At 45.3% G+C, this 23144-nt stretch overlaps 1 protein-coding gene across 1 annotated transcript in view; it reads left to right on the forward strand.

Annotated features, from left to right (window-relative positions):
- Positions 1 to 23144, forward strand: part of GLRX3 (glutaredoxin 3) — a 339780-nt gene that overhangs the window by 86027 nt on the left and 230609 nt on the right. The window lies entirely within an intron of this gene.

The following is a 23144-nucleotide window of genomic DNA, read 5'->3' on the forward strand; positions in this document are numbered from 1 at the left end:
AGAGGAATTTTCCCTTCCCAAATCACTGGGAAATCACAGTAGAACTTTATTTTCTCTAGGAGGAGAATTGGTTAATATTAAAATGATGCTGCTCCACTACAAAATACGACCAGAAAAATGTTTATTTTTATCAATGTAAATAAGAAAGGGCTCAGGGAGGGCAGTTCCTGAGCAGGTTGGATGTGCTGTGGGCCAGCACTGCCCAAATCCTTCATCACCCTGAACCTGTCACAAGCCCTTGATCCCTGAATGAGCCAGAAAACCTCAACTGGGGATGAAATAACCACTGACCTCAGAGACAAATATTCCTGTTATTCCTCCTGGTGGAGCGTCTTTAAAGCTGTCAGACAGCTGGAAAAGCTCTTGTTGTGATGGAGCAGATTTTAGGGCCATATTTCAGATTTTTCTGGGTGTTGTGAACTCTGCTGTCTCTTTTCTGTGAGTTATAAAATCCTGATGAGCTCAACCCTCACCATTTCTGCTGCTCCTGAACGTTTCTCCCCTCCCTGCTTGTTCCTCAGCCAGGACTGGAGTTATCTTGCTTAAGTGAAGATTTAGGTGTGAAATGGAAAGAGGGATTTTCACATCTTTAATAAATAAAATCATTTCTCAGCTGAGGGCTCTCCAGGCATTGATTTACAGAGCGATTTCTCTTCACTCTCTGTTTTTTTTTCCTCTGTTCCAGGCAAACAAAGCAACAGAGAGCTGCAGGGTGGGAATGCTGTGAGGAATCACAGATCCAGACTCACTTGAGCCCAGCCTGAAGCTTCAAAGGAGCTGCAGGGTGCAGGTCACAAAGGGTTCCCTCCAGATCTGGGGTTCAAGGGGAAGTTTTCCCTGCTGCTGCCTGGCCTCCAGCGTGCCCTGCTGGAAGTTTCCAGGGAAAACATCCCCGAATTTGGGCAGGGCTGGCTTTGGTCCCGGCCTCCAGCAGGAGCCACTTTGCCTTGGGGAGTTTTCCCTGCAAAGATTCTCGTGGAATTCCATGGGATGGTTGGTGGGTGGGGAGGGACCTTGCACTGCCCCAACCTGGAACTGGAACTGAACATTCCAGGGATCCACAGCAAATCTGGGGGTTCCAGCCCGTCCCCACCTTCCCAGGAACAATTCCAAAAATCCAAATCTCCTTTCTGCCACTTTAAACCATCCCCCTCCTCCTCTCCTGGCACCTTCCACCCCAAACCCCACAGAAATGGATTTATGGCCCTGCCAAACATGAACTGTGGTTTCTCCTTTTTCCTTTTCTGTGAAAAATCCACTCCAATTTTCCTCTCTTTCTTCTTTTTCCTGCTGCTTTGCTGCCCTCAGTGCTCCAAGAGATTTCCCTGCTGGGAAGGACCAGCCCCACAGCCCACACTGGAACAGGGAATGTGCCAGGGCTGCCCAGCCAGGAGAGCCCAGCACTGTGGGAATAATGTGGGATAGAAGAAAAAAATCAAATAATCCTTCCAGGTTCACTTTTCCCCTCTTTTTTTATTTTAATTTATTTTTTCTTTTTTTTTTTAGTTTTTTTCTAAATTATTTTTTATTATTTATTTTTATTTTATTTTATATTTTATTTTATTTTTTATATTTTATATCATTTTATTTTATTTTATTTTATTTTATTTTATTTTATTTTATTTTATTTTATTTTATTTTATTTTTTATATTTTATATTATTTTATTTTATATTTTACTTTATATTTTATTTTATTTTATTTTATTTTATTTTATTTTATTTTATTTTATTTTATTTTATTTTTTATTTTCAGTATTGAAAAATTTGAGTGCATCCATCCTTTATTCCCATTCCCACAAAATTCCTGTCAACTTCTGGTGTCATCCCTGCAAAACTCGAAGTGCCTGATTGTTCCTGAGATGGATTCTGACACAAAAACCACAGGGTGAGTTTTGTGGGTTACTCACACCCAAGTTTAAAATGCTAAAGCTTTAAATGTGATGAAGATGTGCAGATTTCAGTCTGTGCTTTCCATCTCTCCAGGAGCAGTTTGGGATGAATTCCATTTGCAGCAGGGCCTTGGCTCTCCCCCAGAGCACCTGAGTCACAGCAACTGAGGCTCACAGGCACCAGGAGCTCCTTCCTTCTGCCCTAAAATCAGAAAGTTTTGAAAGAAAACACCAAACAAACCAGAAAAGCAGCTGGAACAGAAGTGCTGCTGCAAAGGGGGTGAAACCCAGCAAAGAACTTCAGTTTGTGGCTCTAATATTTCAGAGTTGTTTAATTTATAGGGTGGCCTTGGGTTTGAGAGGGTTCTGTGCCCAAACTGGGCAAACTGGGCTGGGATCCCCATCCTGGTGGGGTTGGCTTGGCCAAAATCTGCTGGGAACAGAACCCTGGAGTCCTGGAGTGGGTTGGGTTGGAATCTTAAATTCCAAGCAGATTTTCATAAAATCCCAAATGGTTTGGGTTAAATGGACCCCAAACCCCCCCAGTGCCACCCCTGCCATGGCAGGGACACCTCCCACTGTCCCAGTGTCCAGCCTGGCCTTGGGCACTGCCAGGGATCCAGGGGCAGCCACAGCAAACCTGGGAATTCCATCCCAGCTCCAGGGAACAATTCCTGCCCAAATCCATCTAACCTCCCCTCCTCCAGCTTCTGGACCATTCTGCATTTTTCTCTGTGGTCAGCCTGTTTTGCTGGGAGCTCAAAACGCTCAGAAGCACAAACACACACAAAATAAAACAAACAAAGAGGAGAACCCCACGGAGCCCTTCACTGTTTTCTCAGCAGCAGCTGAGGAGCAGCTGCCACATCCCTGTGCCATAATCCAGCTTTGCTCAGCCTGTGGAACTGCCCTGCTCCCCCTGATGCTCTGGGGCTCTCTGGCTGAGCTGAGCCCTTCCAGCCCTGGCTGGAGCTGGAATTCCATCCCCGAGCTGCCCTGGACAGCTCTGCCTCCAGCTCCAGAGTGCCTGGGGACACTGGGGATGGACACTGGGACAGTGGGAGGTGTCCCTGCCATGGCAGGGGTGGGATGGGATGGAATTTAAGATTTTTTTTTTTTTAAATTTATTTTATTTATTTTTATTTCTTTTTTATTTTTATTTCTTTTTATTTTTAATTTTATTTATTTTTAGTTTATTTCTTTTTATTTCTTTTTTATTTTTATTTCTTTTTATTTTTAATTTTATTTTTTATTTTATTTATTTTTTTCTTTTTTAATTTATTTTTATTTTTATTTATTTTTTATTTTTATTTATTTTTATTTTTATTTTATTTATTTTTATTATTTTATTTTTATTATCTACTATTTTTTATTATAAATGAGAAACAAAATCTCGGTATTCAGCACAATTTAGATTGCTTTATTTCATATAGACAGAGGGGAAAATGTGAGGGTTCACCACCCAGTCCATGCTCCACCCAACCTGGTTTGCAGCTCCCTTTTTATAGTCTGGTTTTCCTTGCAGTAATCAATAATTGTTATTGTTTTGTTGCAGTAATTCTGCAAGGTCAGCAGTGGTGCTCAAAGAAACTTCCAAACTTCCTGGGGCAGCTCTTGGGACAATTGGTCATGGAACCATCTGGTCTTGGTGGATAAAAACAGAAGAAATGGGAATTCTGATCTTAGAGAGTTTGGGATTGATCACACAAAGGCAGGAAATCTGATTCTGCAAAACATCCTTTCAGACTGTGGAAAACCCTTTTTTTCTTTTACAAACTGGTATAAACAATATTCATAACAGGGGGGTTTAAACAGAGTGGGTTTAATCATGTATTTCCCTTTATCTAGGTCCATGTTCTTTTCTTACTTTAAGTACTCTGGTTTATACAAACCCCAGAATTTCTGTGATTGACACGAATCATTTATCAGTGATCACAGCTTTGGGCAGGTCTGTGTCTGCAGGCAGTGAGTGACTGCTGCCCTGACAGTCCAACAAATGTGAAACATCAGTTCCTCTGCCTTGGGCAGACACCCAGAGCTGCCCTCAGACAGCCCAGAGCAGGGAAAGGCTTTTCAAAGGGACAGAATCTCTCTGCTGAGTGACAAAGGTGTGACTGCAGCTCAGGGCTGCTGAGCCCTGCCCCTGCTGCAGGGATTAATTCACCTCTGAGTGGGGCAGGTGAGAGCCCAGGGGGAATTCACTGGGGAGACACCCCAGCTCCCTCCCCACATCCCATGGCAGGAAAATGAACCCACAAACAGCAGAGGGTTGTGTCCAAAAGGAGGCAGAGGAGTCCTTGTGCTTTATTCCAATAAAGGAGAGGCCATGGGGCATCCCCTGGGGTCTCTCAGGTTTTTGGAGGACTCACCTCCTTTTATCCCAGTTTCCCTCTCTCTGTCCCCATTGCTGAGGTACCTGAGAGGCTCAGACTGCCCAAACCCTGACACCTGAGATTCCCTCTAATGCACAACCCTCCCTTTAATTTTTAATTCTTACAGAATTCATGGTTTTCCCCATTGCTTCTTTCATCTTCCAATACCCAATTTCATTTCTCAGCAAACCTGCAGTTTGTGTGTAAAGGCAAATCTCTGTTTCCATTCATCAATCAGTGGGATCCCTCCCATTGTTTCTGTTCTCTCTCAGTGCTGGTTTGATCCACCAGCAGCCCCACAGCTGTTTGTAAAGACAAATCCCTCATTGCTCTCACTGAGATGTTGTGCTGACCCCCCTCCTGCTCCAGGGCACTGATCTCCAGGGAAGAACTGGTTTGATCCTTTGGGGGAACCAGTTTGGTCCTTTTGGGGGAATTTTGCTGCTTCCTTTGGTTCAGGGGCAGATCCACCTCCATCCCTCCAGCCCTGGCTGCTCTCCCAGCCCAGCCCCACCTGGAAGTGGCTCCAAGAACTCTTGGTGTGATGTCTGTGGGCTTTGCTTTCTGCTTGGTCACTTCAATACCCTCCAGGAAAACTTTATTTTTACCCTGTTCCAAACTCCTCTGGAGACTGAGACACCCCTGGTGTGCAGGGGAGAAGAGCTTGGCCATGGTTGATAAAAATGTGCTTTCCCCTGCTGCCTCAAATTCCCCTAAACACTGAGAGAAGGGACTGCAAGGGGATGCTTTGAGAATATTTCCTGGGCTATAAGAGTGGACAAGGTTTGTGCCATGTTTTCAGTTTTAGTAAGAATGGAAGATGAATAAAAAACTCACACATGAGCATGACTGAGTCTCCAGACTGGGTGTTAAACCCAGATCATGCTGAGATCCACAGGCACACAGATTTTATGGAACTGCCAGGGATCCAGGGGCAGCCACAGCAAACCTGGGAATTCCATCCCAGCTCCCAGGGAACAATTCCTGCCCCAAATCCCATCCAAATCCTTCCCCTTCCATCTTAAAACCTTCCCAAAATTCCCCTGCCTGGGCACCACGAGCTCTGTTTGTGCAGCTGGATTTGGGATTTGTTATAATTTCTTTGTTGTAATTTATGGTAATCCTCCTCCAGAGTGATGCTCCTGGATGAGCAGAATTGTTTCTCCTGTTTTATGGGAATATTTCCCCCACTCCAGCATTGTTGTACATGAAGATTAGTTCTGGAGTTTGCAGCCTGTAATTCATTGTGTGCAGAATTTGCAGAACAAGCCTTGGGGATGTCAGGGCTGTGGAGGTGGGCATGGAGTTCTCTGTTATTCCAGAGTGACCTCCCAGCACTTGGGAAATGTTGGAAATGACAAACTCTGAGTTTCTGGAATTCTGAGGTGCTCCAGGGGTGGGAGCAGTGATTTCCCCCTCTAATTCAAATGGTTTTCATGAGGAGCAATCCTTTCTGCAGGAGTGGCAGCAGCAGCAGATGATGGTGGAGCCTCTCCCTGCTCAAACTTCATCTCCCAGCATGTGTGGCTGCAGAGAATTCCAGGCAATTCCCCACCAAGGTAAGAGAAAAATAATAAAATAATAATAAAAAGATAATAAAAACATCCCAATCTCCTTCCCAACCCAGCCCTGAGTAACCAGGGAACACTAAAGCTAAAATGACTTTTTGCCAATAATTGTCTTTGGGTTCTTTAGAGCAATATCATCAAAGCTCTGTAGACTTAATACCACTGGTTATGGGATTTGGAGCTCAGCTAAATGCAAAACTTAATTCAGTGTTCAGTTGTTTAAAATTTAAAATCCAAACTTGAGTGTGTCATAAAAAACTGGGCTGCTCCTCCTGCTTATTAGGGGAGGAAAAAAATTCAGCCTAATTCCATAGAATTCACAGGCACTGAGCCTACACTGGGCTTTATTAGAGGGAAAATGTTCCTTTAATGCAGAAACCAGGAAAAGGCTGGAGCAGAGAGCAAATGATGCAGATTCCACTGTGGAAAAAAAGAGATTGAATTGACATTCCAGCAGAATTTCCACTTTGTCCTTTCCCAGCTCTGAAGGTTACTGGGGTTTGTGCAGAGTCAGGGGAATGTCAGAGGTGCTTCCCTTCCTTCTGCTGGACAGAAATCTGGGAATTCTGTCTCAGAACCACAGAATCATGGATGGGTTTGGGTAGGAGGGACCACAAATCCCATCAGTGCCACCCCTGCCATTATTCTATTCTATTCTATTCTATTCTATTCTATTCTATTCTATTCTATTCTATTCTATTCTATTCTATTCTATTCTATTCTATTCTATTCTATTCTATTCTATTCTATTCTATTCTATTCTATTCTATTCTATTCTATTCTATTCTCATTCCATTCCATTCCATTCTTTTTTTTTTATTATTTTTTTTTTTTTTTTATGGTCTGGAATATTAGATCCCAAATTGAATAGAAGTTTCCTTAAAAAAATTACCAAACCTTGAAAATGCTCTCTCCATATTTAATGCACTAAAACAGAGCTGAAACTTTTCAAGAGACCTGCAGAGATTTCCATGAAAATATTCATAAAGGTTTGAATGAAGCATTTTTAAAAGTGCCCATAATTCCAGGAATAGGCCAGTAATAAGAGCATCCTCCTGACAGCATGATGCAGGAGGAAAAAAATGACTTATATTTATCATCTTATTGTGTTCCAAACCAGGCATTAAAACAGCTCAGAATTGAAAATAAAATCTAAGAAAAGCATGAGAGTAAACTTCACTCACCGAAGGAAAGCCCCATTAAAAATGCAGTTTCTGAACTTCAAACCGTGGGCTGAATTCTCCCATTTCTGCAGCACTCCATAAAAGCAAGCCTGGAATATTTCACTCTGCCTGCAGAAAGCTCCCTGACATCCTGATGAAGTGCTCATCCAAGATTCATGGCAGAGCAGTGCAAAGGGCAGGACTGCAGGCTGGGGTGGAAATGTCTCTTCTTTGGGAGAGCAAAGATCCCACTGGGGATTGCCTGGGTATCCCTGGTCACAGCCTGGCCCTTCTCCCTTCCCATTCCATAATGTTTCATGGAAATTTATTTCATTTGTTTATACTGGAGGGGCTGGGAGAGGCTGGGGCAGGGGGAGCTGTCCCTGTCCTGGTGCCACTGGATGAGGTTTGACCTCTTTCCAACCCAAACCATCCCAGGATTTGGTGATCCCAGTGTTGGGTCCTGCTGGGATCACAGAGCCCATCCCAGCTCAGCTCTTCCCCTTAGCTCAGGAAAACCAGGACAAAGGACAGCACAAAGCCAGGAGAGGACCCTGGGAAACTCTTCCCAGTCAAATTCCTGCTCTGTGCAGGGGCAGCTCAATCCCAGTGGCACTGAGGGGAGGGTTTGGGATTTTCTCATGGGGTTCAATGGGCACAATGGGAGAAGTCCCTGAATCCAGCCCCTCCTTGGGACCATCACCCTCTGCACAAAGTCAGAGAATGACTTCATTTCTTTCCAGGTTTGTTTCTGTGTCCCTCAGCCTGTGGAAATTCCAGAGCTGTGTTAACCCACTGAACATGGGCTGGAATAATTTACTTTGTGGGAAGAGTGGTGGAGAATTCCCTGGCTTGGCTGGATGAGGAAACTCTTCAGGATTTCTGCTGTCCTCAGCTGAACAAAGAACAGTGAGACTTTTTAACCTTGAAACTGATCCTAAAGCTCAGCCTAAATCCCTGCCTGCAGTTTAAAATGTCCTTAGGAAGAGCAGGATAATCCTGACACTTCCTCCTTGCAAATTTAAGGATTCACCCTTTCTCCTTAAAGCTCCCCTGGGGTTCCTGGTGTGGAGCTGCCCTGATTATGGAGGTGTTTGGGATTTTATTGTTCCCATTTTCAGCAGTTTTTTCCCATGTAAATGTTGGATTTACAGGCTCCTGCCAGGCTCAGTGTAAAGGGAATCATAATCACGGGCTAACATTTTTCTGCTTTACAGCTTCAAGTAAATCTTTATTAGAGGTTGCAAGGAGTGAAATAACCTTTGGCATGGGGCACTTAGGAGGTGATGGAAAACCCTCCTGGACTCAGGAGAGGCTCAGCCAGGCTCTTCTCCATCCCCAAACTCCCTCCTTGCACTCCCTGCTCGTCCATCACTTTATTTAAATCCCTTTCTCTCTTTATGGACTCGCTGCTGCTTCATCCTGGTTCGTTCAGAAAAAAAAAAAAAAAAAAGTTGGAGGAGAAAGAAACTGGGGAAATTCCTGAGGGAGAGGTAAAGCTGGATAATTGTCCTTTAGCATGAAGAGCACAAGGTAAATGCAGTTCCAGATGCCTGCCTGTAAAAAACAGGGTTTATCCCAGAATCCCAGAGTGGTTTGGGTTGGAAAGGACCCCAAATCCCCCCAGTGCCACCCCAATGGCAGGGACACCTCCCACTGTCCCAGTGTCCAGCCTGGCCTTGGGCACTGCCAGGGATCCACAGCAAACCTGGGAATTCCATCCCAGCTCCCAGGAACAATTCCTCATTCCCAAAATCCTATCCATCCCTGCCCCCAGCCATTCCCTGTGTCGTGTCTGTCCCTCCATCCCTGTGTCTGTCCCTCCATCCCCTGGGAACTGTCTCTCTCCAGGTTTCCTTCCAGCTCCTCCATGCCCTGTGAGCTCAGTGAGGTCACCCCAAGGCTCCTCCTCTCCAGGATGAACAATCCCAATGGATTCCGTGATTTTTGCTGCCAGATTTGTTTGACAGGTGAGAAATGTTAATTGGCCTGGAGTTTCTCTTCTGTGTTGCTCCATTAAACCCTGGCCAGCCCCCAGGAGATAATTCAGTGTATTCCTGCCCTCAGCCCTTCTGAAATTCTTCAGATAATGAAGGTACAAAACATTTTATATTTGATTTGAATAGATACAACCTGTATTTAACAGTTTGTTATAACTCCAGTATTAGTGGGCACTTATTCAAATACCAACATTCACTTTTAATTTTCCTATAGTAAATTGTTTTCTACACTGATATCTAGGGCTGTGTTTTTCAGCTCTCCCTGAACCTCGTTTTTCTCTCTGAGGAACTCTGTTTCTCAGACTCCCACCTGTGAAATCCCCTTGCTGCTGGGACATTCCCGTGGTGCTTTCCCGTGCCAGCCCCGTTTGTGGCAGTGACAAGGCTGGAAGTGACACCTGCAGCTGTTTGCTGCCTGGCAAAGCCCAGCCTGGCTGGCTTTGATTCTATTTCTGATTTTATTCGTTTATCACAAACCCCCCGGTGCCAGGGCTGCCGGGGGCTGTGCAGCTCGGGTGTTGTGGGAAGTGGAGATTCCACCCTCCTGGAAAAGGGGGAATGGGGAGGGCAGGGAAGCAGCAAACACCCCAGGCAAAGCTGTGCCTGTGTGGAATCAGATTAACTTCAGGGCCCTGCTCAACTTTAGAGCTGATCTCATTCCGGGGAGAGAGCAAAACTGGGATAAACACAAATAACTGGCCAAGGATAACTGGAAACCATCCCTGATCTCACTACCAGAGAGGTTTCCTGTTGGAAAGAAGGTAATCAGTGGGATATTGAACTCAGCCCCTGTCTGTGGTGTTACCAAACTCTGACAGTTCAGCTTGATTCACTTTCACCAGCTCTGACTCCAGGGGACACCTCGGGGTGAGGGGAGACCTGAGGGGCCCCCCAGCCACAGCCCCAGTTATCCCCCAGTTATCCCCCAATTATCCCCCAATTATCCCCCAGTTATCCCCCAGTTATCCCCCAATTATCCCCCAATTATCCCCCAGTTATCCCCCAGTTATCACCCATTATCCCCCAGTTATCCCCAGTTATCCCCCAGTTATCCCCCAATTATCCCCCAGTTATCACCCGATTATCCCCCAGTTATCCCCCAGTTATCCCCCAGTTATCCCCCAGTTATCCCCCAATTATCCCCCAGTTATCACCCGATTATCCCCAGTTATCCCCAGTTATCCCCCAGTTATCCCCAATTATCCCCCAGTTATCCCCATTATCCCCAAGTTATCCCCCAGTTATCCCCAGTTATCCCCCAATTATCCCCCAGTTATCCCCCAATTATCCCCCAATTATCCCCCAGTTATCCCCCAGTTATCCCCAATTATCCCCCAATTATCCCCAGTTATCCCCATTATCCCCCAGTTATCCCCCAATTATCCCCCAGTTATCCCCCAATTATCCCCAATTATCCCCCAATTATCCCCCAGTTATCCCCCAGTTATCCCCCAGTTATCCCCCAATTATCCCCCAGTATTCCCCCAATTATCCCCAATTATCCCCCAATTATCCCCCAGTTATCCCCCAGTTATCCCCCAATTATCCCCCAGTTATCCCCCAGTTATCCCCCAATTATCCCCCAATTATCCCCCAGTTATCCCCCAGTTATCCCCCAATTATCCCCCAATTATCCCCCAGTTATCCCCCAGTTATCCCCCAGTTATCCCCCATCCCCAGTTATTCCCCCAATTATCCCCCAGTTATCCCCCAGTTATCCCCCAGTTATTCCCAATTATCCCCCAGTTATCCCCTAATTATCCCCCAATTATACCCCAGTTATCCCCCAGTTATCCCCCAATTATCCCCCAGTTATCCCCCAGTTATCCCCCAGTTATCCCCCAATTATCCCAACTGATCTGGGAAACATCATCAACCAGAGTGGCACAGCCTGGGGATGGGATGGGATAATGGGATAATGGGATAATGGGATGGGATAATGGGATGGGATAATGGGATGGGATAATGGATGGGATGGGATAATGGGATGGGATAATGGGATGGGATGGGATAATGGGATGGGATGGGATAAGGGATGGGATGGGATGGGATGGGATAATGGGATGGGATGGGATAGGATAGGATAGGATAGGATAGGATAGGATAGGATAGGATAGGATAGGATAGGATAGGATAGGATAGGATAGGACAGGATTATTTAAATTATTAAGTGTTTAAATCCAGTATCTGGGGGATGTGTGGGTCATTCCCTCAGGGGGATGTTGTCCCTTGGTCCTTCAGGAATTTTCTGTGTAATACCACAAAGATATAAAATCTGCTGCTGAAATCATTGGTTGCTCTACCATGGGTTTAGTAGGGAAAAGTAAAAGAATTTGGGTTAAAAGGTCAATTAAAAAAAAAAAAAATAATAATATAGTAAACACCAGTAAAAGCATTTTGTAGAATTTTTAATTTTACAAAATACTGACCCCTGACCTGAAACAACCCCCCAAAAACAAAGCTCCGGGTGCAGGTGGGGCTGGCTGGGTGAGGCAGCAGCGCTCAGGGAGGTGCCAGAATTCAAACTGCTCTGAGCTCCAAATACCGGCAGTGGAGATAGTGGAGGATTGATGGGATTTGCTTTTGTCTCCCTGTAAAGAGGAGAAAAAAAGCTCCTTAAATCAGCTTCGATGGGCTCGTCCTGCGGGTGGAGACACCAAGGTTGTGAAAACCCAGCCCAGTCTGCTCCTGGGTGAGTTAATTGAGATTTGGCTGAGAGGGGCTGCAGGGGATACACAATTCCTGGGGAGGGAAAACACCGGGAATAAACGGGAGGAGCAGAGGGGAGGAAACAGAGAGTGCTGGTTTTGCCCAATCTGGGAGAAAATCCTTTTCTTTTTAAGATCCCAGAGGATTCTGGCTCACCTCAGAGTGAAATTCCAGGATATTCCCTGGCAGTTTCCTTTTCTGCAAGAGGTGGAGGGAGATCTCCACAGCCCTATCGCCAATACCTGGAGAGAATGTAAAATATAAAAGTCAAATATGAGATATAAAATAAATGTGGAATATAAAATATAAAAGTCAAATATAAAATATAATATATACAATATATAATATATAATATATAATATATAATATATAATATATAATATATAATATATGTCTATAATATATAATATAATATAATATAATATAATATAATATAATATAATATAATATAATATAATATAATATAATATAATATAATATAATATAATATAATATAATATAATATAATATAATATAATATAATATAATATATAATGTAAAATGCAAAATATCAAAATATCAAAATATCAAATAAAATACAGAATATAGAATATAGAATATGAAATGCGAAATATAAAATATAAAATAGAAAATAGAAAATAGAAAATAGAAATTGCTGGGCTTTAAAGCAGAAGCTTGGGAATTCTGGCCTCTCCTGCCCTGATCAGGGAGTGGTTTGGGTTGGAGGGTCTTGCAGCCCCTGCAGGGACAGGGACACTTCCCAGGGTCTCCAAGCCCTGTCCAACCTGGCCTGGAGATTCCTTTTCCCATGTGGTTGATAAAGGGAAGTTTTCAATGGGATAAAACCTGTGCCCAGGCGAGTTTTCAGCTGTTCTGGGCCCTTTCCCAGGTGAGAATTCCTGAGTGTCCCAGGAGTCCCTGGAGGTGGCACTGGGTGCTCTGGGAGGGTTTTTCCAGCCTCAGTAATCCTGGGATTCTGTGCTCCAGGGAGCAGAGCCAAGCGTGGCATTTTTAGTGTTTATTTTCTCATCTAATAAAATAATGATTGAATTTAAAATGTTCTCTTCCAGCACCTTTTTTTTTTTTTTCCGTTGAAATGCTCTTTTCTCCTTATCAATCCATGCCCTAATTAGTGGAATTGCTCCAGTGTCTCAGATCCAGGCTGAGGAGCTGGAAGATAATTAGTATTTCACCAATTAAGCTTGTTGCAAGTTCATGAATTCACCTCTTGGATTTTTTTTTTTTTTTTCAGAGTGAATCCAGTAATTTAACAGCATTTCCAGGAGTGAGCAGAGGAGCTGCTCAAAGAGTTTTGGGGGTTTGAAACATTCTTGTAAGAGCAGCTCCAGGATTTCACCTTTCCCTCCCAGCTGTGCCCCAGCTCCCTCTGATTTCTCATTAGACCTCATTAAATTATGGCTGTTAGATTATGGCTCTGACCCACAGTGACCCCACAGAATTTGTTTCCACATATCTTTAATGTAAAAAAAATACAAATAGCAGGTTGGGAGTTGTGATGAAGAGCAGTGTGGCTTCCTTCCCTTCTTCCAGCTGTTCCCAGATGTGTTCTGCAGCTGAGCAGTCCCAGCTCTCCCAGCAGAGCTGCTCCACCCCTGAGCATTTGGTGCCTCTGGAATCATTATTTGGTGTCTGGATTCACCATTTGGTGTTTCTGGATTCACCATTTGGTGTTTCTGGATTCACCATTTGGAGTTTCTCGATTCACCATTTGGTGTCTCTGGATTCCCCATTTGGTGTTTCTGGATTCACCATTTGGTGTCTCTGGATTCCCCATTTGATGTTTCTGGATTCCCCATTTGGTGTTTCTGGATTCACCATTTGGTGTCTCTGGATTCCCCATTTGATGTTTCTGGATTCACCATTGGGTGTTTCTGGATTCCCCATTTGGTGTCTCTGGATTTTCCCAGCTCCAGGTCCCTCCTGTGCTGGCCCAGCTGCAGCTCCCAGGCCAGGAAATGATTGTGAGCCTGGAACTGGGAGCCAGCAGAGCCATGAGGGAGCTGAGGGAAGGTTGGATGCTCCAGCTCCAGTCCTGTCAGTGAGTGATTCCCTGAGTGGGAACAGTGCAGAGAATAAAGAGACAAAACCAAAGATAACACAGGAAATAGCAGTGGATGGGGTGGGAAAGAAACCAAACTTGAGAAGAAAAGGGTCTGGAAAAGGAAACAGAGAGTTTTGATTCTGTTTTCCATCAGTCCAAACTTAGACCAAGCATATAATATATTATCTTTTTCTTTGCCATGACGCTGGAATGTGCCAGAGCCACAAAGATAATCCCAGCAAGCTCCCCCAGCGCTGTGGATCTTTCAGCTTTGTCCCCAAAGGACACGAGCTCGGATCCTGCCACTCTCTGTGCTCTCACCTCCCACTCCCACCTCCCACAGCTGCTGGGAGATCCCCAAGATGAGCATTTTTATAAAACAGGAGGCAGATAATGGCACCCCAGAGCAGTGCCCTCACTCCCAGGCTCACACCCTCGTGGGTTCATCACAATTCTTCATGGAAGGCTCTGCTGTTTTGTTGTTTTTTTGGTTTTTTTTTTTCTTTCCTAGGCTCGCTGAGTTTTGCCACATAACTTTGTTCTTCTCTTTCCCACACAACTGGCTTTCTTTGGCTGGGAGCTGTGTGGAAATGTTCCAGTCTGGCTCAGCAGCACTTGATGGGGAAGGGGTGTCAGCACAGGTGTGCAGAGGTGCCCAAATCCCAAATCCCAAATCCCAAATCCCAAATCCATGGGAGAGCAGGGCTGGCTCCTCCAGCTGCACACAAACCCACGGAGGTGCCCAAATCCCAAATCCCAAATCCCAAATCCATGGGAGAGCAGGGCTGGCTCCTCCAGCTGCACAAACCCACGGAGGTGCCCAAATCCCAAATCCCAAATCCATGGGAGAGCAGGGCTGGCTCCTCCAGCTGCACACAAACCCATGGAGGTGCCCAAATCCCAAATCCCAAATCCGTGGGAGAGCAGGGCTGGCTCCTCCAGCTGCACACAAACCCATGGAGGTGCTCAAATCCCAAATCCCAAATCCATGGGAGAGCAGGGCTGGCTCCTCCACCTGCACAAACCCACGGAGGTGCCCAAATCCCAAATCCCAAATCCCAAATCCATGGGAGAGCAGGGCTGGCTCCTCCAGCTGCACAAACCCATGGAGGTGCCCAAATCCCAAATCCCAAATCCCAGATCCATGGGAGAGCAGGGCTGGCTCCTCCAGCTGCACACAAACCCACGGAGGTGCCCAGACCACTCAGCACACACAAGGTGCTCTCATTATTGTCTTTCCCCCCATTTTCAACGGGAAAAGAGCCTCCCAAATTGATATTCTGATTCCATCCATGGACACCTGCTGCTGGTAATGATGGAATTAAGCAAATGATCCTTTTATTGCTTTGTTCCTGAGCCTTTATAAAAATTCTTCTCATATTTTTCTTGTCACTGCAGTCTCTGAAGCCCTTCCATTTAAACAGGGGGATGGTTCCTCTTGGAGGGAGCTCTTTGCTGCTTTTTAGAGGGAGACACAGAAGCTGTAATTGCCTTGCCAGGCTGATGGATCCAGGCTTTATTATCCCTTTTTCTCCTGGGCTGGGTCAGGCACTGATGGTCCTGGGGGTCCCTTCCAGCTCAGGATATTCTGTGATTCTATAATTATAATTCTATAATTCTAATTCTGTAATTCTAATTCTGTAATTCTAATTCTGTAATTCTAATTCTGTAACTCTAATTCTATAATTCTCATTATTGCCATGCCAGTCACTTCCTTAGCTTGAGCTGTTTATCCAAATTTCTGTTGTGGTTCAGCTCCATGTCAGTTTTCTTGGTGAGTGACAGAAATCCCAGATTATGGAGGTATTTCTTTTCCCCAAAAAATGACAATCCCTTAGGCTTCCTTTAATGGCTTTCAGAAGAAGAGCCTGCAAAGAAACCACAAATGAATGATTTAAAAATCAAATATTTGCTTGTTTTTGCAGTTTCCTGCATTCCCAGGGAGCTGGCAGTGCTGGAGATGATGTGCAAGGAAAGCTCCATCCCTGCAGCCATCAGCTCTTGGGAGTGTCAAAGAGATTCTTGTGCTCTGAAGTGGTTTGGGGCCAATTCAGGGGGTACATGATGAGCTCCGGGGTTGTGGATCCCTGATCCAGAGATCCTGAGGGCTCAGAATATCCTGAGATATTGGAAATATTCTGAGAGCCCAAAATATCTCAAAATATTGGAGATATTTGGAGAGCCCAAAATATGCTGAGAGCTCTGCCAGTGCAAAGCCCTTTGTGGCTCTGTCCAAGGGGTTACCCAGGGTTGTTGTTTCTTTTTTTTTTTTTTTTTTTTTTTTTTATTTTTGTTTGGTTTTTTGGAGTTTTTTTGTTTGTTTTTTTGCTTTTTTTTTTTTTTTTTTTTAAAGTTGTTTGTTATTCTGCTTTTCCCCCCGCTCCTGCTTTTTCCATATTCCATGTAAGAATTCCTGCTCCAGGTGATGTGCACACCTGGGAAGATGTGAGAGGGAAGACAGGAAATAATTGTGTGCTTGTTCTCCCTCTCCTTCTCCTTCTCCACACTCCCTGAGAGAAAGGAGGGAAGGATTGAAAGGGAAACAGAGACTGCACCAACCTGCAGAGCCAGGGGGAAAACAGAGATCTTTAATTTGTTAATAAAAAAGGAAAGGAAAGGAAAGGAAAGGAAAGGAAAGGAAAGGAAAGGAAAGGAAAGGAAAGGAAAGGAAAGGAAAGGAAAGGAAAGGAAAGGAAAGGAAAGGAAAGGAAAGGAAAGGAAAGGAAAGGAAAGGAAAGGAAAGGAAAGGAAAGGAAAGGAAAGGAAAGGAAAGGAAAGGAAAGGAAAGGAAAGGAAAGGAAAGGAAAGGAAAGGAAAGGAAAGGAAAGAAGTCAGATAAGAATTTGGGCAGCTCAGGCTCCCACTGGGGCAGTGCTGACATCACCTGCCCACACAAATGATTTTTATTCCCTCTTAGGAGACTCTGCCTTGGCTGCCAAAAGGAAAATGGGGCGTTTAGGAGAAAGATTCTGAAGAACCTTGAGGCAAATCTCAGATTTTTCTGAAGAAGTCTCTACTGAGACCCTGATTCTACTCCTGTGCCTCTTCTCCAGGTTGTCCCTTGGGATGCAATCAGAAATTCCAGCACTGATCAATGCCTTGGTTCTCCAGCTGGAGGGAACAGATGGAACTGGCCAGGATGGATTCACTTCTGCTGGATTCTTCAGGAGTCACTGTGAGCCTGAACTCCAGTTCAGCAACGCTGTCAGAGACATAATTTATTATCTAATTGATAAGAAATATTGCAGGGAGAGCCCAGACAATGAAAACAACTTCTACAGGAAATATTTTACCAAGAAGAAGCTACTTGGGGATGGAGCGGGGGCAGAAAATTGAGTTGCAAATTAAAAAGGATAAAAAATATGGAGTCGTATATAACAAAATTCTGCTTTTTAAAATGCAACTGGGGAGGGCCATAATTCATTTGTGAGAGAGGGCAGAGACTTCAGCAGAGAGGGCTGGGAAGGGAGGATGGAAAGAGATGTGGGAGCTGAGGGGGAGGGAAAGGAGCTGGGAGGGGTGAAATGGGGAAAGGGAGAGAGGGTTGGGAAGGAGGAGCAGGAGGCACTGCTGAGCCCTGGGCAGGGAGAGCTGGGACAGCTCCTCTGGGAACAGTCAGGGATGTTATCTGGGAACCAGGCACAGCCCCAAACCTGGCTCTGACACGGTCTGCAGATGTTTTTATACCCTTTTGTTATATAACTATATATTAATTATTAAACCCATATTGTTCTATTGCATACATTGATCTTATCCAAACATGTATTCTTGTAATTTTCATCAGGACCCCCAAACATCCTTTCTCATGATTCTTGTTACAATTACACCATTTCTCATGATTCTTATTACAATCAAACATGATATTCTATAATATTATAGATAATTCTATTCAATTACCAAACAATCATTATATTTAACAATCACATTATTTATCATATGAAGATTACACAGATGTAGTTTCACATGATCTAATAAAGACAAAGCTCAACTTTCGTCCCCTGTTTGGCTTTCACTCCTTGGCATCTTTCCAGGGGTTTGGGATCCTCTCCAGTGGAAGCTGCTGCTGGGATTGTCTTGGGCTGCAATTCAGGATGTGGCAGAAATGTGAATTCTGTGTATTCCAGAAATGTGAATTCTGTCCCATCTGTTACCCCAGCTGGGCAGTGCCCCTGATCTCCTGGCACACATTATCTGCTCATGGGCCATCTTTAAACCAGCTGGGCAATCATCTTTATCTTCCCACAGCCCATCCTCCCTCCAGGAGATATCTCCTGTTCATGGCCACTGAGTCCCAGGGCATGACTGATAAAATTCCATCATCCCATGGGAGATGCTCCAGCCAGGGGAGGAGCCAAGCCTTTCCTACCCAGATAAAAACTGAGATTTGGGACACCAAGGAACCTTCTTCCCACTGGATCCCAGAGGAAAACCAGACCCTTCCACATCATCCCTGGAGCTTCAGAGGAAACTGCACCTTCTCCAGGAGCACTGCTCCAGCTGAACCACATCTGCCCCTGCAGGAGGATGCAGCCACCATTGAATGGGACTGTGCCAACACCCTGACTGACTGACGGGTGTCAGCTTGGATTCTGACTCTGGCAGGGCTGGGATTGTTCTGTGTAATACTGCATTGCTATTTTAATTTTCCTAGTCAAGAACTGTTATTCCTAATTCCCATCTCTTTGCCTGAAAGCCCCTTCATTTCACAATTACAATAATAATTTGGAGGGAGGGGTTTCCATTCTCCATTTCCAAGAGAAGCTCCTGCCTGTATTGGCAGACACCTGTCCTTAAACCAGGCCAGGAGCTCGGTGGTTTCTCACTCCCTCTGCTCTGCAGTGCCAGGGCTCTGCTGCTGGAACAGCTTCTGCTCAGAGCCTGAACTTTCCAGCTGCTTTTTGCCATCTGTCCTTCTCCCCTCCCTGCCCTCCACCCAGAGGGAAAAGTGATGGAAAAACGACTCCAATGTGAGGTGGGCAGAGCAAGGACGGGATGGAATCTGTCAGATATTCCCAGATTTTCCAGCTGTGCCCTGTAAGGTGTAGAGAGGGGTCCCTGGGAGCTGCCCAGGCTCTCCCAGCTCTTCCCCTGCTCCTCTAAGTCAGTCCCTTCCTTCACCCCCAACCCCAACATTCTCATTTGGCTCCCAGAAATGCAGGGGGAAGCCTGAACCGAGGAAAGGGAAGGGAAAAGGGGGGAACCCATCCAGCCAAGTTGCCAAGGCAACCCCAGGCAGCAATGCTGGGTTGGGAATTCAGGAATTGTGCAGCAGGAGAGCCCAGGCTGAGCCAGGCCGAGCTCCTCCAGCTCCCAGCTCGCCCAAAGCAGCTGCAAACCAAAGGAAAACAGGAATCTGAAATGTTTTCTACCCTGAGGGGGTTTTGTGGAATCCCAGAGTGGTTCAGGCTGGAAAGGACATTTGAGATCCTCCAGTCTGACCTGACCCAGCAGCACAGTCACCTTCCCTTGAACCAGGAGCCACCTCCAGGCAGGTCTCAGCCCCCACCCCCAGTTCCAAGGCTGCTGCCCAGAATTTTCTTTTCCCCCCTCAGACATTCCTTCCCTCTATTCCTAATGCTGTAAAATATGGAAGTCAGAACCTTAATGAAGTTTTTAGCTCTGTCCTAAACCTCTTTTCAGGCATGAGAGGATGGAAATCACTTGATGGGGATTTATCATTGCCATTAAATGCTTTTTAATCACCCCCAAAATCCTGCAGTAGGTGATGTCTGAATGCTCCTTATATCAAATACTGCTCCAAAAGGGAGCTGGGTTTGATGATCCTTATGGATTTCTTTCAGCTCCAGATGTTTCTGTGATTATTTCTAACGGTGATCAACAAAAAGGTTGTAAAAATACAGACCCAAACCTTGATTCTCCAATATTTATTACAACAACCTGACCCAGCAGCAGCCTGGGACTCACAGGGAGCAGTGAAATCCTTGCTAAACCATCACCTCATGGAGAAAATTGCTTTTTTAATTCAATGTTTCTCTTTCAGCTGGTTCTGCAGAGACATGCTAATTTAGCAGCTTAATTTGTTATCGGGAAGAACATTATCCCAGACACGAGTTCTCCCCGAGTCACTTCCAAGTGAGACTAAAGCACAGATTGCTTCCTCCACAGGGAGGTGGGGAACCATCTCAGCCCTGCAGAGATGCTCCTGGCTGCTGCTCTGGGCAAAAAATCCTGAGAGCTCGGGGGAAAACAGCAGCTTTTTGCTGGAGATGGAGCAGGGCAGAGGGGAAACAAAAACAGGGAATTCTTCAGGTAATGTTGGTCCAAGGGTCATTCTGGATGAAGAAAGGAACATTCCCACGTGATGGGTGAGTAAAAACTGCTGAGATCTGGTCAGAAGTGGGATAAAACCTGCAAGGAGCTCCAGAGATTCTCTGTTGATATGCAACTGGGGATTCTGCAAGGCTTGAGATTGAAAATCTGTGTGTTCTAAACCAAACCTGAGTGTTCTAAACCAAACCTGAGTGTTCCAAACCAAACCTGAGTGTTCTAAACCAAACCTGAGTGTTTCCAACCAAACCTGAGTGTTCCAAACCAAACCTGAGTGTTCCAAACCAAACCTGAGTGTTCTAAACCAAACCTGAGTGTTTCCAACCAAACCTGAGTGTTCCAAACTAAACCTGAGTGTTCCAAACTAAACCTGTTTCTCCTCAAATCTAAATGCTTCAAAACTGAGTGTTTCTGCCTCAATCCTGAGTGTTCCCAACTAAACCTGAGTGTTCCAAATCAAACCTGAGTGTTCTAAACCAAACCTGAGTGTTCCCAATTAAACCAGAGTGTTCCCAATTAAACCAGAGTGTTCCCAACCAAACCAGAGTGTTCCCCTCACGCCCATCTCCCCAGACTCCCAGGAGCTGTTTGAGGCTGGCTCTGTGCTCAGGATTCCCTGTGGATATGAACACAGATCCACGTTTCATCACCTGGGACCAAGGGATGCTGGCTGGGCTCTGCTCACACCCACACCTCCCCTCCAGCCCATCGCCAGCTCTGAGTCACAGAACTGAGAGTCCTTTGTGTTCAGATGGGATTTGTGCAGAGCATGAACCTCACAGCAGGATCCACATTAGAGACAAGCCAGGAAAGCGACGTTCTGCTGGTTCCGGGCAGGGAAATCCCTGGAAACATCAACGGGAATCTGATCCCCAGTGCTGGGCAGGAGCTGCTGTCCCACTGCACCCCAGGGATGGGATCCAGCCCTGCCCGGGCAGCTCCAACCCCTGAGCTCCCTTTCCATGGGGAAATTATTCCCAAAATCCACCCTGAGCCTGCCCTGCCCAGCCTGAGCTGTTCCCTCTGCTCCTGTCCCTGTTCCTGTTCCCAGATCCCAAATCCCCCCAGTGTCCCCTCCTGGCAGGGATTGTGCAGAGCCAGAAATTCCCCCTGAGCCTCCTTTTCTCCAGCCTGAGCCTTCCCAGCTCCTCAGGGATTCTCCAGCCCCTTCCCATCCCCTCAGGGATTCTCCAGCCCCTTCCCATCTCCTCAGGGATTCTCCAGCCCCTTCCCATCTCCTCAGGGATTCTCCAGCCCCTTCCCATTTCCCTCAGGGATTCTCCAGCCCCTTCCCAGCTCCTCAGGGGTTCTCCAGCCCCTTCCCAGCTCCCTCAGCCATTCCCACAGTTTTTATTCCTCCCCAGGGTGGGGCTGGGGCTGCCCCAGGCTCCGTGTTGGTCGAAATTCAGAACAGAAATCCTGCAAGGAACAGAATTGGATTTTGCCCAGGGTGTTGGAAGGGATCTGGGCCACCCCCCCTTTTGGGATAACTTTTGGGAGAAATAACCTTTGGGAGAAATAACCTTTGGGAGAAATAACTTCTGGGATAAATGTCTTTTGGGGTAAATAACTTCTGGGATAAATAAATTTGGGGTAAATAATTTTTGGGGAAAATAACTTCTGGGATAAATAACTTCTGGGATAAATGACTTCTGGGATAAATAATTTCTGGGATAAATGACTTCTGGAATAAATAACTTTTGGGGTAAATAACTTCTGGGGTAAATAAATTTGGGGTAAATAATTTCTGGGATAAATAACTTCTGGGATAAATGACTTTTGGGATAACAGCCATTCCCCTGGAAAGGCTGCTCGTGCATTAGGATTTCTCAGGTTCCTCCACTGGGGCTGGAGCACTGGGACAGGGGAGGTGTCCCTGCCTGGCAGGGTGGCACTGGGTGGGATCTGAGGTCCCTTCCAATCCCAAACCATTCCGGGATTCTCTGATCCTGTGAGATAAAAGGAGCTTTTAATCAAGGCAGGAATTACAACACTCAGCTTTTGTAATTAGGAACCTTCCCTGTGTGTGAGGTGCGAGATATCATGGCACAGGTCTGATAAAACGAATAACTTTGGGAAAGCAGCTGATAAAAAAAATAATAATTTTTTGATAAAAAAATAATAATTCTGAACCATAAATAAATCAAAAAATCGCGTCCACAGCTCCTGCTCCTGCGAAATCAGAGCTGCCAGAGGAAATAAAGGCTCGATGGTGACAGATAAGGGTGAGGGAAAGTGCTTTGCACTCGATCTGCTCCAGCAGTCATTAAACAGGGACGTGCTGACAGCTCGGGAAAAACAACCAGCAGGTTTTTATTCACTCTGACTTTGAGCAGGATCAGGGCCAGGACGGGCATTTCCTACAAGAATTCTGTCCCAAATCCTTCATGAATATCCCTCCCCTTGCAATATTTGGCTTTTGTTGGCCAGTTCACAAAACCTGACCCTCCCTGTCCAATTTCCTTCCTGATGAAAATCCATCCAGTTCAATTTAAATCAGGATCAAACCACCACAGGCCTGATGACCTTTCATGTCCAGGTGCTCATTTCCAGCCCCAGGATTCCATGCTGATGATTTTATTTTTTGAAAAGCTGGGATTTCCAGCTCAGAGGGATGAGCCAGGATCTCTCCACCTCATGGGAATCCTTCTGCCCTCATCACTTGTGCTGCAATGAGCAAATGCTCCTCCTTTGCTGGGATTTAGAATTATTGTTAAATATGGTAAAATCATGCCAGGAAATTTGGAGAAGTCGGCAACAAAGAAAAGCAGTTTGCTTAATTAAAAGTGGGATCTTTCTCATTTTCAAAAAAATGTAATTTCAATATATTTATATAGTATGATGGTATTTCTTTTATTAGGAGAGAAAAATGGGGCTTAAAATGTCCAAGTTATCCCAGCTATTCCCCCTGCCAAAAAAAACCCCAAAAAATAAAAAAAACAAAGCAAAAAAAAAAAAAAAAAAAAAAAAAAAAAAAAACCAAAAAGAAAGGTTTGTCTCTCTGCAAGCCCAGGTTCAGCGAGGTGGAGGGGATCTTTGAGCTTTTGTTGAGGATATGATAATTGCTGGCTCCAAAGCTCCACATTCCCAGC

The sequence above is a fragment of the Oenanthe melanoleuca genome, chromosome 6, assembly GCF_029582105.1.
Source record: "Oenanthe melanoleuca isolate GR-GAL-2019-014 chromosome 6, OMel1.0, whole genome shotgun sequence".
NCBI classification, from domain to species: Eukaryota; Metazoa; Chordata; class Aves; order Passeriformes; family Muscicapidae; genus Oenanthe; species Oenanthe melanoleuca.